Here is an 18,946-nt window from a genome sequence, read left to right as displayed (position 1 = left end):
TTCTTGGGCTCATTTGCAAAATATTTCTCAATCGTCTTCCTCTTTTTTCTTTGTTCATTTTCCCAGCCTAAGCCTGTTTATTGGGGGTGCTTCCTGAGCTTTTGGGACACTCCCACAAGGGTCTCAGTGTGTGAGGTTCTGTCCTCCCTCCTGGTCTGTGAATGACCAGAAGTGCCCCCCTCTGCCATGGGGCTGAGGTGGGGGGGCCCTGCTGTTCTATGGGGAGGCCTAGACTGCGATCAGGATCTGAATGTGGTCAGAGCTCCAGAGTCCTGTTCCAGAGGCAGAGGACAGAGCTCAGCAGTCTCTCTTCACTCCCCTCCCTCAGCTCAATGGACTCATGCCCTGGGGGATCCTGCTTACCAGCTCCACCTGTTTCTGTTTCCAAGTCTAGGCTGCTGAAAGACCAGGCTGCTGGCTGTGTGCCCTGAGGGCTGGGCTCCACGTGCTCACTCTGGCAGCGGTCCCTGCTGTTCCCCCACTTTGTGCTGGTGTTCCCCAGGGTGCAGCTCAGGAGACTCCCCCGTTGCTGTGAGCTGAGGCTCCCAACACCCTGGGGCTGCCTCCGGGAGGCTGAAGTTCTTTGGCTCTGGAGGGCCACCCCTCTGGCAGGCTGCCCCTCCGGCCCAAGGAGCAGAGCCTTTCTGCTCTTTTCCAGTTTACCTTGAGTAGGAGAACTACCTCACTGGGTCCCTTTGTGGGTTCTGTCTCTTGAAAGTTTAGTTAGAGTCCTTAGTTTATGAGTTTTTATCAGAGAGCTCCTAAGACTCGATCCCTTCATGTCACCATCTTCCATCCTTTTCTCTTTTTTCCTTTTTTAAAAGATTTTATTTATTGTCAGTTTTACAATTTTCTCCCTAATCTTGCTTCCTTCCCCCCACCCCCCACAGAAGGCAATTTACCAGTTTTTACATTTTTCCATTTGTACATTGATCCAAATTGAATATGATGAGAGAGAAATCATCCCTCCATGCTATCTTCCCTCTCAGTATATTTTCCCCCTTTTCACATTATCTATATTCCCTAGTGTTTTGTTTGTGAATATTGCCACCTTCAGTGTGTTTGCCATCCTATATCCACTCTTCTCCTTTTTTCCCATTCCCCTTTTTCCTTTTTATCCTTCCCTTTCTTCTATTACTTCCCCCTTTTCTCCCTCTCATTGTCTCTGTCCCCCTTTCCCTTTTCCCCTTTTAATATTTGAAGGGTAAAATGTTTCCTAAGGTATGCACGCACGTACGTGCGTGTGCGTGTGCATGTGTGTGTGTGCGTGTGTATGTGTGTGTGTGTGTGTGTGTGTGTGTGTGTGTGTGTGTGTAAGTTAACTTTAAGCCAAGTCTGATGAAAGAAAGATTCAGGTATTTCTCATCTCCTCCCTTATTCCCCTATATATTACAATAGGTCTTTTGTACCCCTTTATGTAATGAGACTTACCTAATTCAGTCCCCTCCCATCCTCCCATCTCCTTCCTATTCACCATTTTAAGGAGGAAGTGTTTTAAAACATTCCATTTGAGTCACAGAACATCATTAATATCCATCACTTCTGGCTAAGTATATTCTCTCTAATAGAGTTACAATTCACAAGAGTTATTAGAGTCTTTATCCCAAATAGGGATATAACCAGTTTCTTCCCATTGGATAATAGTCTCATGGATAAATCATGAGTGTCCATCACTTCTGGCTAAGTATATTCTCTCTGATAGAGTTACAGTTCTCAAGAGTTATGATAATCTTTTTCCCATGCTGGGATATAGGCAGTTTCATCTTATTGGATAGCAGTTTTTTCCCCTTCTTTACCCTCTCCCCCCTTTGGTTAACCTTTTCATGTGTCTTTTGAGCCTCCTGTTTGATATTCAAATTTTTTATTTAGCTTGGTCTTTTCATTAGGAATTGTTGGAAGTCTCCCATTTCATTGTGTCCATCTTGTTCCCTGGAAGAGGTCAGTTTTTCCAGATAGTGGATTCTTGGCTGCATTCCAAGTTCCTTTGCTCTTTGGAGCCCTTCGATGCTTTAATGTTGATGGAGCCAGGTCCTGTGTAGCCCTTACTGTGGCTCCTTGGTACTTAAACTGTTTCTTTCTGGCTGCTTGCAGGATTTTCTCTTTTATCTTATAGTTCTGGAATTTGGCCACAACATTCCTGGTTGTTTTCATTTTGCGATCTCTTTCTGGAAGGGATTGAGATATTCTTTCAATAACTATTTTTTCCTCTGGGTCCATGATATCAGGGCAATTCTCCATCACTAAATCCTGTAATATTAAGTCCAAGATTTTTTCACTTCAATGTTTTCAAGAAGGCCTATAGTTCTCAGGTTGTCTCTCTTTGATCTATTCTTGAAGTCAGTGGTTTTGCTGATGAGGTATTTTACATTTTCTTCTAATTTTTTGATATTTTGATTTTGTTTAACACAATCTTGTTGTCTCATGAAATCATTAGTTTCCACAGACTCCATTCTTTTTTTAAAGAGAAGAATTTTCTTCATTTACCTTTTGCAACCCCTTTCCCAATTGGTCAATTCTATTTTTCTGAGTTTTCCATTTGATCAATTGAGGTTTTGTGAGAATTGTTTTCTTGTTGCAGGGTGTTAATTTTCTCTCCCAAATTTTCCAATTGATTTTTAAACTTCCTTATTTCTTTAAGGAAGTCTTTATATGCTGAAGAGCAGGTCATATTCTTCACAGATGTTCTAGGTCTCTCTGAGTTAGTGTCTTTTCCTTCCATGAATTTTTCTATGTGCCTTCCTTTGCGCTGGCCTTTCTTCATTATCCTAAGACCTTGTGTTGGGGAGGGGCTGGTTCACAAAGGTTTGGTGTTAGGATCCCTAGAGGCTTTACTCACTGGCTGTAATATCCCAAGTTAGCCAGTAGGTGGTGTTAGACGTTTTTCTCACTGAGTGTAATATCTCCAACTGGCCAGTAGGCTGTGCTGGTTGCTGTCTGTGGAGTGTCTGTGACCTTGATTGAAGCCTTCTCCCTTGGTCTGGAGGAGTGTTTGAAGCTGTTGAATACTTTTATCTTTGATCGATGGTGGCCTCTACCCTGGGGTGAGGTGGCCACCGGAGGTGGTTCTGTTGCTTGATCTTAGCCTGGGGTGGAAGGTGGGTTGTGATTGTGTTTATTAAGGGAAGAGGCTTCACCTGAAATGGGGGCATGGACTCTGAATTCCTCTTGACCAGAGGAGCCCAGCGATCCATGTCTGCAGCTCTCCTGCATCAGAACTCGCCTTCCAGCCCTGCCCACAAGCTCCAGATGGTCAGTGCCACAACCGATACCTCTGCTCCCTAGTTGGCCCACATCCCCATGGCCAGCCAAACTCTAGCCCCACTACTAGTCAGTCCCTCAGAGTCCCAGGCTCCTGCCCTGCAGCTTATGAGGCTAATCTGAGGCTGATCCAGGCTCCCAGGCTCTTACCGGTCTGTGTTCCGAGCAGAGTCTGCCCTCTGTACCTGAACTCACCCAAAATTGCCTAAGACAGATCCTGAGTCGTATGTTCTTCTCCTGGCTGTTCTTTCTGGTGTTGTAGATTGGATTTCTGTTAAGAGGTTAGTTTCATATTCTATATGAGGAAAGATCAATAGAGCTTTAGCAGTGTACCTGTCTTTTCTCTGCCATCTGGACTCTCTTTCTTCTGCTGCCTTATGGTATTACTTTTAATGACTAAATCCTATACCCATTTCAATTTTGTTTTGGATTAGGATGTGGGATGCTGGTCACTGCCTTCTTTTTGCCACTGATTTTCCAGTTGTCCCAGAAGTTTTGACAGATAGTTCCAGAAGTAGAATCTTTGGACTTTTAAACATTAGATGAATGTACTCATTTATTTCTGTTTCTTTTGTACCTAATCTAATCCACTGGATCCACTTCTCTATTTCTTATCCAGGATCAGTGCCACTTTATAGTGTAATTTTAGATTTGGTACTACTAGAAAATCCTCCTTTGTGTTTTTTTTCATCTATTTCCTTGATTTTCTGGACTTTTTGTTGCTTTAGATGATTTTTAAAAAAATTTTTTCTAACTGTACAATAGTTATTTGGTAGTTTGGTATAGCAAAGAATAAGTAATTTAATTTAGGTAGAAATGTCATTTTTTTATTAGTACAATCTCATCATGAGCAATAGATATTTTTCCAGTTGTTTAGCTCTGACTTTATGAGATAAGTATTTTGCAAATATGTTCATATAGTTATTGGGTTTGTCTAGGAAAGTAGATTAGTATGGTGTCTATAATTATTTTAAATGGAATTTCTTTTTCTATTTTTTACATTTGCTCTTTGTTGGTAGTATAAAGAAATGCTGATGATTTCTGAGGGCTTATTTTATATCCTGTTACTTTGCTAAAGTTTCTAATTGTTTCAAGTGTTATTTTAGTTGATTTTCTAGAAATCTGTAAATAAACCATTGTACTACCTGCAAAGAGTAAGAGTTTTGTTTCCTCATTGCCTGTTTTACTTCCTTCAACTTTTTTTCTTCTCTTTTTGCTAAAGTTAGCATTTCTAATACTTTGTTGAATAACAGTGGTGATAATGGCATCTTTGTTTTATCCCTGATCTTATTGGGAATGATGCTGGTTTATCCTCATTGCATATAATGTCTACATATCATTTGAGATCAATACTGCTTATCATTTCAAGGAAAACTCCATTCATTCCTATGGAATCTAGTATTTTTAAGAGGAACAGAAGTTGAATTTTGTCAAAAGCTTTTTGGTATTGAAATTTTCATATAATTTTGTTAATTTTGTTATTGCTATGATGAGTAACTGTATGATCAACTGATGGTTTTCCTAATATCTGAACCATCCCTGCATACCTGGTATAAATATTACCTGATCATAGTATATTATCTTAGTGCAAACTTGTTGTAATCTTTTTGCTATAATTTTGTGTAAAAGTTTTGTATCAATATTCATTAGGGAGATTGTTCTGATTCTTCCTGGTTGAGGTATCAGCAACATGTTGGTACCATAGAAGGAAATGGGTAGAAATCCTTCTTCACCTATTTTGAAAATAGTTTATATATAGAATTGGTTTTAATTGCTGTTTAAATATTTGGTAGAATTAATTCGTAAATCCATCTGGTCCTAGAAATTTTTTTCTTTAGGAGTTCATTGATGTCTTGTTCAATTTCTTTTTTTCTGAAATAAGTATTTTTTCCTCTTTTATTAATCTGAGTAGTTTATATTTTTATAAATATTCATAAGTTTCACTGAGATTGTCAGATTGGTTGGCATATAGTTGGGCAAAATAACTCAGAATTATATTCTACTCTTTGGTGGTGAATTCATTGTTTTCATTTTTGATATGTGTAATTTGATTTTCTTCTTTCTTTTTTAAAAAATCATATTAACTGGGCAACTAGGTGGCACAGTGGATAGAGCACTGCCCCTGGAGTCAGGAGTACCTGAGTTCAAATTTGGCCTCAGACACTTAATAATTACCTAGTTGTGTGGCCTTGGGCAAGCTACTTAACCCCACTGCCTTGGGGGGAAAAAACCCTAAAAAAATCATATTAACCAAAAGTTTATCTATTTTATTGCTTTTTTTCCTTAAAACTACCTCCTTGGTTTTATTGTTAGTTGAATAATTTTTCCCATTTCAATTTTAGTAATTTATCCATTGGTTTTCAGAATTTCTCATTTTATATTTAATTGGGGTTTTAAATTTGTTCTTTTTACAACTTTTTAGGCATGCCCAATTAATTGACTTCTTTTTTACCCTTTTTATTCATTTATACATATAGAGACATAAAATTTCATCTAATAGCTGTATTAATTACATCCCACAAGTTTTGGTATGAGATATACACATTGTCATGGTCTAACATGAAATTACTAATTTTTTCTATATTTTGTTATTTGATATACTCTTTCATTAAAATTAAGTTACTTAGTTTCAAATTAATTTTAGCTTATCTTTCATGGGCCTTTATTACACATCATTTTATAATGATCTGAAAAGGAGACATTTAAAATTTCTGCTTTCTGCACTTGATTGTGGTTTTATGCCCTAATACATGGTCAATTTTTGTGTAGGTGCCATGTACCACTGAGGAAAAATGTATTTTCCTTTCTGATCCTCTTTAATTTTCTCCAGAGTTCTACTTTTTCAAAATTCTATTCACCATATTAACTGCCTTCTTGTTTATTTTTGTGGTTAGATTTATCTAATTCTAAGTGAGGTGGTTGAGGCCCCTGTTAATGTAGTCTTTTTTAATTCATCAAAAATAAATTTATTTAGTTGCTTTCCCACTATATATAAATAAGATAATTTTCAACAATCATTATTTTTGTAAGGCTTTGAATTTCACATTTTTCTCTTTCTCGCCTTTTCCTCCTCACTCCTCCTGCCAGAGAGCACTCAGATATAGGTTATACTCATGTAACTATGTTAAACATACTTCCATAATAAGCATGTTGTGAAAGAAAGATAAGAAAAGAAAGGAAAAAAACACGAGATTAAAAAAAAGATATGAAACAAATTTTAAAAATTGAAAATGGTAAACTTTAATCTGTATTCAGACTCCATAGTTCTTTTTCTGGACATGGATGGTATTTTCCATCACAGGTTCCTTAGAATTACCTTTGATCACTGAACAAGTACATTATAGTTGATCATCACACAGTGGGTTTTTTTTGGCAAGGCAATAGGTTTTAAGTGACTTGCCAAAAGTCACACAGCTAGGTAGTTATTAATTATCTGAAGCTGGTTTTGAACTCCTGGGCTGGTGCTCTATTCACTATGCCATCTAGCTGTCCCCATCATACAATGACTTTTTTAGATTAAAGATTTTATTTATTTTGAGTTTTACAATTGCTTCACTTAAACTTACTTCCCTCCCCCCAACCCCCTAGTTTGATGAGAGAGAAATCATTTCCTTAAGGAAGAAACCTTAAGTATAAGAGATAGCAAGATCAGACAATAAGATACCAGTTTTTTTCTAAATTTAAGATAATAGTCCTTGGTCTTTGTTCAAATGCCACAGTAGTTTCTCTGGATACAGATGATACTCTCCATTGCAGAAAGCCCCATATTGTTCCTGTTTGTTGCACTGTTGGAATGAACAAGTCCATCAAGGTTGATCATCGCCCCCATTTTGCTGTTAGAGTGTACAGTGTTTTTCTGGTTCTGCTCAACTCAATCAGCATCAATTCATGTAAATCCCTCCAGGCTTCCCTGAAATTCCATCCCTCCTGGTTTCCAATAGAACAATAGTATTCCATGACATACATATACCACAGTTTGCTAAGCCATTGCCCAGTTGAAGGACATTTACTTGGTTTCCAATTCTTTGCTACCACAAACAGGACTGCTATAAATATTTTTGTACAAGTATTGTTTTTACCCTTTTCCTTCATCTCTTCAGGATATAGACCCAGTAGTGGTATTGCTGGGTCAAAGGGTATGCACATTTTTGTTGCCCTTTGGGTGTAGTTCCACATAACTCTCCAGAAAGGCTGGATGAGTTCACAGCTCCACCAACAGTGTAATAGTGTCCCAGATTTCCCACAACCCTTCCAAAAATGATCATTATCCTTTTTGGTCATATCGGCCAATCTGAGAGGTGTGAGGTGGTACCTCAGAGAAGCTTTAATTTGCATTTCTCTAATAAGTAATGATTTAGAGCATTTTTTCATATGGCTTTGAATTGTTTTGATCTCCTCATCTGTAAATTGCCTTTGCATATCCTCTGACCATTTGTCAATTGGTGAATAGCTTTTTGTTTTAAAAATATGACTCAGTTCTCTGTATATTTTAGAAATGAGTCCTTTGTCAGAATCATTAGCTGTAAAGATTGTTTCCCAATTTACTACATTTCTTTTGATCTGGGTTATAGTGGTTTTATCTGTGCAAAAGCTTTTTAATTTAATGTAATCAAAAACATCTAATTGGTTTTTGGTGATGTTTTCCAACTCTTCCTTAGTCATAAACTGCTCCCCTTTCCATAGATCTGACAGGTAAACTAGTCCTTGATCTTCTAATTTGCTTATAGTATTGTTTTTTATGTCTATGTCCTGTAACCATTTGGATCTTATCTTGGTAAAGGGTGTGAGGTGTTGGTCTAATCTAAGTTTCTTCCATACTAACTTCCAATTATCCCAGCAGTTTTTATCAAAGAGGGAGTTTTTATCCTAATGGCTGGACTCTTTGGGTTTATCGAGCAGCAGATTACTATAATCATCTCCTGCTTTTATACCTAGTCTATTCCACTGGCCCACCACTCTATTTCTTAGCTAATACCAAACAGTTTTGATGACTGATGCTTTATAATATAATTTTAGATCAGGTAGGGTTAAGCCACTTTCTTTTGCACTTTTTTTCATTAAGCTCCTGGCATTTCTTGACTTTTTTATTTCTCCATATGAATTTACTTACAATTTTTTCTAACTCGTTACAGTAATTTTTTGGAATTTTGATTGGTAGGGCACTAAACAGATAGTTTAGTTTATGTAGAATTGTCATTTTTATTATATTAGCTCTACCTATCCATGAGCAGTTGATATTTGCCAAGTTATTTAAATCTAATTTAATTTGCGTGAGAAGTGTTTTATAATTGTTTTCAAAAAGATTCTGAGTCTGTCTTGGCAAATAGACTCCCAGGTATTTTAAACTGAGTTGGGGAGGGGCTGGTTCACAGGGGCTTGGGATGCTAAAGTCTTTACTCACTGAGTGCAATTTCTCTGGCTGGCCAATAGGAGGTGTTGGTTGCTTTCTCTGGGGTGTCTGTGACCTTGATTGGGGCCTTCTCCCTTTGCTTGAAGGGAGGATTTGGAGCTATTTAATTCTTTTGCCTTCAATCAATGGTGGGCTTTACCCTGGCTTGAGGTCATTCCTCAGCTGGGCTGGTTCTTCTGCTCACATAGCTGGGCCTGAGGCAGAATTAGTTTCATTTGTTTGTTTGGGAGGAGGTCTGAGTTTTAATGGGACTCTGAATTCCTCAGACCAGAGGAGCCCAGGGATGGTGTCCCCAGCTCTCCTGCCCTGGAACTCTGCCCCCAGCCCTGTCCGCAAGTTCCCGGGGGACAGCACATACACCAGTGCCTCTGCTCCCTAGTTGACTCAAACCTCTGCCGTCTAGCCCTACTGCTTCCCTGAGATAGACCTTGTTGTTTGATGTTCTTCTCCTAGGTTTTTTTTTCCTGCAGATTGTGGATCTAAATTCTGTTAAGAGGTTTGATTCATATCAGTTTTGAGGGAAAGCCAGGAGACCTTAGCACAGCGGCTGACTTCTCTCTGCCATCTTGACTGGAAGTGCCATTTTAGAATGTTTCAACTATGCTTAGGAAATTATCAAACTTTGGATACCTTTGAACCAATTCTATTACTACTCAGTGTACATCCCCAAGAAATTGAAGATTAAAATTATCTACATGTAAAATATTTATAGTAACTTTCTCACGGTTACAAAATTCAAAATTGCGCAAGTATCCTCCTAATTAGGAAAATGGTGTTAATTTTCTGATATAATAAATGAAGAAATGGAAAATTTCAAAGGAAATTAGAACTTTATAAATTGATGGAGAGTAGAATGAGCTAGAATAAAAAAAGTAATTTCTACAATAATAACAGTATAAAGAAAAGAATTTAAAAGATCTTATGACTCTAATTAATATGATAAAAATTGGTCTAATAAAATAAAAATAAAAATAAAGAATGAAAATAAGCTTACCTCTTTCCAGAAAGGTAATGAACTTAAAATTCAAAAAGACATATATTTTCTTGATATTGCTAATTTAGGAATTATTTTGATGGGTTCTTTATATATATACACACACACACACACACACACACACACACACACACACACACACACACATATATATATATATATATTGAGGGTTTTGTTCATTAGGGTTTTTGAAAGTGCTCAATTGGGGAGGAGTGGGAAGAACAGATAATTAAAATAAGTGTTATTTAAAAATGAAATGTAATATACTAAAATTTTTTAGGTCTTTTTTAGTTTCGTTTTTGCAAGGCAATGGGGTAAAGTGGCTTGCCCAAGGCCACACAGCCAGGTAATTATTGTCTGATTGAACTCAGATACTCCTGACTCCAGGGCCAGTGCTCTATCTGCTGTGCCATCTAGCCACCCCTCTACTAAAATTTTTAAAGAGATGTCAGTTAAAAAAGAATAAAACATTTCCCCCTCAATAATGAGAAATTAATTGATAGTAGATGGTTTACATTCATAGTATATCCATCAACACAGGTAAATGATTTGTTAAAGGACAATGGTACAGGACGATTCACCTAAATAGGAATGGAGAAGACATATAGTGAAAGAAGCACTGGTAATAGGATTTCTCAAGGCATGTACAAAGTACTTGACAGGACATATGTGGGTTGATGAGTCATTACTGTGAATAAAAAAAAAAACAATAGGAGGCCAGAGAAAGGTTAATGAAATGGGAGGAAAAAGAAAGTCTAGATGAATTAGAATGAAAATGAGAAATATGTTTGGGAGAAAAAGAAAGAGAATGTGTAGAGAAGGAGTTTGTGTTCAGTTAAATGAATTTCAGAATTTGAGATGGTGGACATTGATCAATTATGGGTCATAATTAGATTATTTATATAGCCATTTGCAGGTTTGACTGAAATAGAAGACTGATAACATGGAAAATCAGGGTCAGATTAGTTGCACAGTAAATAAGAGCACTGGACTTAAAATCAAATCATCCTGAATTCAAATCTGACCTCAGATAGTTGCTAGCTACATGACCCTGTTTAACCCTATTGTTTCAGTTCCTCATCTGTAAAATGAACTGGAGAAGGAAATAGTAAACTACTCTAGCATCTTTGCTAAGAAAGTCCCAAATGGGGGTCACAAATACTCAGACACCAATGAAGTGACTGAACAAAAACAAACTGAAAGATTAAACTTTTAAATGGAATGTATTTTGACACAGCCAAACATTAAAACTAGGGTTAGAGTAGATGCCTGTGAGTTGAGTGTTGGATTTTTTGAAAAAGAAAGGTGAATTCTGGAGTTCAGTATTTGACGATAATAACGTAGCTTGGCTATATTAATGAGAAGACTAGAAAAAATTTCAAAGGAGGGGAATTTGCTGAATAATGCTGGCAAAGGGAACAGTTTGATAGAGAATGAGAAGAAATTATAATTGCTTACTCTAATATCTTTTTTAGTATTTAAGTAGGATGGCAGAAGTGCTGGAGAATGGTGAGGGATGGATTATGTCTTGGGTAAGCTAGATTTTTTTGATAGCACAATAAAATGTGACAGTGTAAAAAAAGGTCTAGGATGAATAGGTGATGCAAAACAGAAAGTATGATGATATGATGATGATGATGATGATGATAGTGATGGTTGCTTTTCATTCCCAAAGAAGAAAATGACATCAGGGGACCTGTTGCCATGACAAGCCCATAGATTGGATTTGAGTGAGGCAGTGCTGTGCTTAGTCACCAGTCTCACTTTCTCCTCCAGAGTCATCCGGGTGCAGTGGCCAGTTATGAATTATGACAATTGGAGATGATACTGGACTTGAGGCAATCAGGGTTAGGTGGCTTGCTTAAGGTCACACAGTTAGTAAGTTCCAAGTGTCTGAAACTAGATTCGAACTCCCATTCTCTTGTCTCCAAGGCCAGTGCACTTATCCACTCTAATGTAACAGAAAGGTAGTGGGAAAGATTAAGGATGAGTTATATTGGGCAAGTGTATAGCTGAAGGGGACAGTAATGAGGACATTAGGAGAAACAAATGATGAGGATAGAATGTTTGTCTGAGAGGATAGTGGTCCTGAAGCATAGATATGGTGTGGATGTGTGTATGAGTGGGGAATAACTGGTAATATGTTCAATAGAAGATGAGAAAAGATTATGTGATGTAGGGCAGTAACCCTTACTATTCTATGATTCCTGACTTTACTCTCAGAGATTTAACACCGCATAAATCAAATACTTTAGAGGGTGAACAAAAATAAGGTGGAAAATAGATTCCTGACACATTGGATGATCCTATCTATACTCTTGACCAGGATTCTTGTCTCTACACCATTGTAGAACTTCTGGGACTTGGTATTTAAAGTGATTTAGAATCTTTTTCAGAGCAGATGTAGAAAGTTTTCTTTCCCCTGCTAATTTTTGTTATCCTTTTGGTGATCCTAAGTGATTAATAATTAATGCTGCTACTGATTTGCTTTTGGGATGTTTGCTCCCTTCTCAGAGATGTCCTAGAATCCCATTTCAGACTGTGCCATTTTTTTGATAGGTGATATGACAATCATAATCCTATGAAGAGATAAGATTAGGATTTTTTCTTTATAATTTCTTCCTCAACTTCTTCTCATATCCACATATTCTGTCAAAGTTTCATCCTCTACAGTGAAGTAGATCAATCTGGTGAGTACCTCTATGCTTCCAGATTATCCTCACTCTTTTTTCCTTAGTTGGTCAACTGATTTGTTCTCTCTTGTATACAGATGCAGAAAAATCTTTCTAAAATTTCTCTACCACCCTTAAAAATAAACCAAGTCAAAACAAAAGAAACCAAAAAAACCACACTGGGTCAGACCATCTTCCCTAACTGTTGTTTTATATATCACCTTCTTGAGGAAGCAATCAATTATTCTTTGACTGATTGCATTTCCTCTTCTTCCACTCTCTTCCAAAACCTCTGTAATCAGTTAACTATCTTTAGTCAATGGAAATTTCTTTCATCAAAGTTACTGACATCTCTTAATTGAGAAATATAATTTTATTTTGGTAATCTTGATTCGTTTTGATCTCTCTGCAGATATTAACAATGTCCCTCACCTTGTTTCCTGGAAACTCTTTCCTTAATAGGTTTTAATGACATTGCGACCTCCTATCTCCCTTTATCTGACTCTCATTCTTAGTCTCCTTTGTTTATTCTCCATTCAGCACATGCCTACATAACTTCAGGTTGTCTCCTGAGGTTCTGGGATGTTTTTCCTTACTTCTCTTTAATATCTCACTAGGTAATGTTATTAACTCTGTAGATTCAATTATCATTTCTTCAGACGATTCATTTATTTTTTTATGTATATGTGTGTGTATGGGTATAAAATTCCAATTCTATTCTCTCTTGAGCTTCAGTCTTATATTTCAAATTTTCTCCTAAATATTTCAAAGTGGATGTTCTATAGCTATCTCAAACTCCTCATTTCCTAAAAATATAACTTGTTAATTGTTCTCTTCAAACCATCTCTCTTTTCCCCTAAACTCTTCCCTCCCAAATTTCTCTGTGGTTAAAAGGACTCCATTCTGTAAGTCACTTTGATTTGAAACCTTTATTTTCTTCAGTTCTTCATTTATTCCACATATCCACAAATCCAGTCTGTTCACAAATTTTACTTTTATTTCATAGTAACTCTCATATGTATCCTCTTTTCTCCACTCATACCTGTTACTACTCTTGTACAAAGCCTCATCACCTCTCTCCTAGACTATTGCAGCAGACTTGTTCTTACTGTCTCAAATATCCTCTCACTACAGTCCAATAGAGGGCTGGTCATTCTGATTTGAATCTTTTTCCACTACAATCCATCCTCCACTTAGTTTTCCAATTGACTTTCACAGAGCACAGACATGTCATCATCTTACTCAATAATTTTCACTTCTTATCTATCACCAGATTTATATTTATATATAAAATTCCTTGACTTTATGTGGACCTTTCCAATATTTCCAGTTATTTTATATTTTATTGTCTTTCACATACACTATGACTTAGTGACATCAGTCTTTTTGCTATTCCTTACATGAAAAATGCCATATTCCCACTTTGCTATTTCAATGAATATTCATTTCTATAAAATGTCCAACCCTTTCATTTCCATCTCCTGGTTCATGTGGCCTCCTTCAAGACTCTGGTCAAATGCTTTAATATATGAGAAAAATTTCTACCCTGTCTTTTCTCCACTGTTACCATTGCTAGTACCCTTTACTTGATCTTTCTTTTGACATACATACATGATATATATATATATATATATATATATATATATATATATATATATATATACATATTAAGTATATTGTTTATTTTTAAAATATTTTCCCCTCTGCAAAGGGAGCACTTTAAGGTAGAGACCACTTTTAATATTTCTTGTTTTCCTTGTTTTCTTTTTTTTCCTTTTAAAATCTTTAGTTCTTAGAACAATGTCTGTATGGTTTAGACATTTAATTCACCAGTTAAGTTAATAAACAATAAGAGTCATAATGCTTGTAGACTGATCCATGATTTACTTAATTTTACACTAAAAATCCCTGCAACTTTATGTATCAAAGCACTCTAATGACTCCCTGGTTACCCGTCCTCTACTTGTGCTATTTCTCCCATTAGAATGCTTGCTCCTAGAAGAACTTAATTTGCATTTGTATTTATATCACAAGAAACTAGAAAAGTACTCAGAACTTGAAATATATCAGACCTCCCCACAGATATGTTTTGTTAATGTCATTAAATAAATTACTTTGTACAATGATCTCCTGGTTCTGCTCATTTTACTTTGCATCAGTTCAAATAAATATTTTGAGATATTTTTCCTGAAATCATCTGCTACTTATTTCTTATAACATAATGGTATTCTATCACAATAGATACCACAACTTATTCAAAAGAGTTGCTATAAATATTTTTGTATACAGAGTATCATGTATTTTTCTTTCTTCTCTGAGATATAGTCCTACTAATGGTGTGCTACACCAAAGGGTATACACTGTTTTAAAGTCCTTCACCATAGTTTCAAATTGCTCATTTTGGATCAGTGCACAGCTCCACCAACAGTGAATTAGTGTCATAATTTTCCCACCTTTCCTCCAACATTTGTCATTTTTCTTTCTTCTCATGTTTGCCAATATGATACATATGAGCTGTTTTAATGTGCATTTCTCTAGCCAATAGTTATTTAGAACATTTTTTCATATAATAGGTAATTTTGATTTCTTTTTCTGAAAACTGCCTGTTCAAATCCTTTGACCATTTATCCATGAGGGAATGGTTCAGGTCCAGATTCATTTAACTCAGTTCTCTTTATATATGAGAAATGAGACCTTTATCTGATAAACTTGCCTCTAATTTTTTTCACATTTACTATTGCTAGTTCTATTTCTTTCCATACTATACCCTCCATTTATTCTACTTTCATCATACCCCTCCTCAAAAGTTTTTTTCCTTCCATACTACCCTCTGCCCCAATCTACGCTCCTTTTTCTTATCATTTCCCCTATCTTATCACCTGCTCTATTTTCATATATGGTAAGACAGATTTCTCTACCCAATTGTGTGTGTTTGTAATTCCTCCTTTGGTACAATTTTGATGAGAGTAAAGTTTATTCATTCCCCTTCATGTTTCCCCTCTTTTCCCTTCTACTTCAAAAGTTTTTTCTTGCCTCTTTTATTTGAGATAAAATTTCTCTATTCTACCTCTCCCTTTCCCTTTCTCCTAGTACATTCTTCTCTATCCCTTAATTTTATATATTTTTTTGGTTTTCATTCCTTCATATTCAACTCACACCTGTATCCTCAGTCTATATATAATCCTATTTGCCCTAATAATGAGAAAGTTTTTATGATTTTCCAATATTATCTTCCCATGTAGAAATGTAAATAGTTAAACTTATTAACTTCCTTATGATTTTCCTTTCCTGTTTACCTTTTTATTTTTTCTCAATGCTTTAATTTGAAAATCATATTTTCTGATCAGCTCTGGTGTTTCTATCAGGAAAGTCTGAATATCCTCTATTTCATTGAAGATCCATTTATGCTTCTGAAAGATCATGCTTAATTTTGCTGGGCAGGTAATTCTTGGTTGTAATCCAACTTCTTTTGTTTCTAGAATATAATTTTCTAATCCCTCTGTTCCTTTATTGTAGAAGCTGTAAAATTCTATTTTATCCCGACAGTGGTTCCACGATACTTATATTGTTTTTTCTTGCTTCTTACAAAATTTTCTCCTTGATGTGGTACCTTTGGAATTTGAGGGATAATATTCCTGTAATATTTCATTTAGTATATGTTTCTGGAGGTGTTTGATGGATTTTTAAAATTTCTATTTTGCCCTTTGATTCTAAAATATCAGGTCAGTTTTTGTTGATAATTTCTTGAAAGATGATATCTAGGCTCTTTTTTGATCATAGGCTTTCAAGTAGTCCAGTGATTTTTTAAAATTATCTCTCCTGGATCTGTTTTCCAGGTCAGTTGTTTTTCCAGTGAGATAGTTCACATTTTCTCCTAACTTTTCATTGTTTTGGTTCTGTTTTATTGTTTCTTGATTTCTCACAGTCATCAGCTTCCTTTAGCTGAATTCTCTATTTTTAAGAATTTATTTTCTTCAGTGAGTTTTTGTATCTCATTTATCATTTGGTCAATTCTTCTTTGTAAGGCATTCTTTTTCTCATTGTCCTTTTATACTTCTTTTGCCATTTGGTCTAGTCTGTTATTTCAGTGTGTTATTTTCTTCAGCATTTTTTGTGCTTCCTTTATCAATCTATTGACTCATTTTTTCATGAGTTTCTTGCATCACTCTCTCTAATTTTTCCTCTATTTTTCTTTTTTATTGATTTTCAAAATCCTTTTTGAATTATTCTTCTTCTATGGCCTGAGACCAACTCAAATGTTTCTTGGATGTTATGGATATAAGAACTTTGACTTTATTATTTTCTGAGTGTGTGTTTTGATCTTTTTGTCACCATCATAATTTGGAACTTCCCATGGTCAGATTTTTTTTTGCTCATTTTCCCAGTCTATTACTTGATTCTAATTCTTTATAAAGTATGGTTCTACTACAAGGGTGGAGGGTGAACCACCACAAATTTCAGGGGCTTTATGCAGCTGTTTCCAGTGATACTTCTAGGCACCTGTATGTTTTCAGATCTTCCAAGTTGGCATGAGCTAAGGAGAGGTGTTTAAAACTCCTGGCCTGGTAGTGATCACAACACTCTTTTTCTGCTCTGGACTTGAGAGGAGTATTCATACTGACCTTGGGACCCCAAGCTCTAGTGTACTATTTCTCCCTACCTGGGACTGAATCCTAGGATTGCTATTGAATCTGACTATCGTCAAAGCATCAGTGTCTTGCTTCAGAGCTAGTAAAAAGAATGCTATAATCTCCTTCAGACCAGGTTCAACCCCCTTACTTTCTGTGAGCTTGGAGTTAGGAAAGTAAGTGCTACTACCACTGATTCAGTGACTCTTAGAAACTGCTCCTGGTTTATTGGGGCTAGGATTGTGCTGCTATGTCCTGCATTGGACTGTGCTTCACTCTCACCCAGGTGCAATACCCAGCTGACTCTTCAAGTTGTCTCTAGAGCCTGGGGTCTGAGAGACCTGGAAATTGCCACTTCTCCCACTGATTCAGTCACCTGGGATCTGTCTCTGGTTTGCTGGGGTCCAGTTTGAACTGGCATGACCTGTGCTTGACTACATTTCTCTCTCTCCCTGGTATAACAGAAATTTCTATTATTCATCTCCACCCTGTTAGGCTAGAAAATCATTTTACTTTGTTTTTACTGGGTTCTTTCTCTCTAGAATTAATCTAGAGTCAAAACTTTGGATAATTGGAGGTATTTGGGGGAGAGCTCAGGAGAGTCCCTGTATTTCATCTTGGCTTTGCCCCTTCAGTTTTTTCCCTAAATAAGATTATTTCTCTATCATAGTTCCTCTGCTGTTAATCTGGGAAACATATCTTTGGTAAATATTCACTTAGATTATCAGATTAATTGGCATAGAATTGGGCAAAATAGACCTTCATAATTGCTTTACCTTCCTATTAATTTGGTGGTAAATGTATCCTTTTTATTTTTGTAGCTGTAATTCATATTTTTTCTTTTATAAAAATAAATCATTGGGTGAACTTCTGGCCAAAATATCATAGAGAAGCCAAGTACTATGTTAAAGTGTCCTTGGTGTCCCTCTGTCTTAACAGAATTCAAATCCACAAAATCCAGAAAGAGCAAAGGAGAAGAACATCTACCAACAAGGTCTGTCTCAGAGGAATGTGGCTTAGCTGGGGGTAGAGATCAGAGAGCCAGTGAAGGGGCAGTGGGGTGAGCCCAGGACTAACCTCAGAATAGCCTCAGAAGCTTTGGCTTTTTGAGCAGGTAGGAGAACAGTGCAGTGTTTGGGAGAGCTCCAGCTTGGCAGCTAGACATCAATCTGGTCAGCTCTTCTGGCCAGGAAGACCAGGGTAACATGCCCTGTATTTTCAGTGGAGTCCCCATGTTTCCATTTGAGCTCCCCTCCATCCCTGTGAGAGAAAGGGACACTTCCCAGAAAAACACAGTAACAACCTTAAACCATCCCCCCCATAGGCTCAGGTGTGGCATCAAATCTCTCTCAGTGATGAGTGAATAATAAGATTAATTAATAACCCAAGATCACAGCCCAAATTTCCAAGGACAATTCAGTCCTTGATGCTCCCCCCCCCCCAAGGTCTAGGGAGTGGGGCACAAATCAAGTTCACAGACACTACAGAAAAATCATCTAGCATTCCATACTGGCTGGCCAACTTGGAATTGCTAAGCCCAGTGAGCAAAGTCTCTAGGGTTTAAAAACCAAAGGTCTGTGAACCAGGTCCTACCCCCCCCCCAGCCCCTAATACAAGATCCTAGGAAAATGAAGGAAGGCTAGCAAAAAGGGAGGTCTATTGAAATCTACCTCGAAGACAGAGATCTTACTGAGAGAGAGAGCTAGAACTTCTGAGGGGAATATGAAGGTCTCTATCCCAGAAAATCTTCTTAGAAGAAATCAGGAAGGAGTTTAAAAATCAATTAGAAAAATTTGCAAAAGAAACTCAAGAGAAAATTACACCTTGCAACAAGAAAACAAATCCTTAGAAAATATATTTGGACAAATGTAAAAAGAAAATATTTCTTTCAAAACCACAATTGGGCAAATGGAAAACTCCTTAAAAATAGAGTTGACCAATTGGAAAACGAGTTGCAAATGGTAAATGAAGAAAATTCCTCCCT

The sequence above is a fragment of the Macrotis lagotis genome, chromosome 2 (assembly GCF_037893015.1).
Source record: "Macrotis lagotis isolate mMagLag1 chromosome 2, bilby.v1.9.chrom.fasta, whole genome shotgun sequence".
NCBI lineage: Eukaryota > Metazoa > Chordata > Mammalia > Peramelemorphia > Peramelidae > Macrotis > Macrotis lagotis.
Note: the sequence above shows the minus strand (reverse complement) of the source record.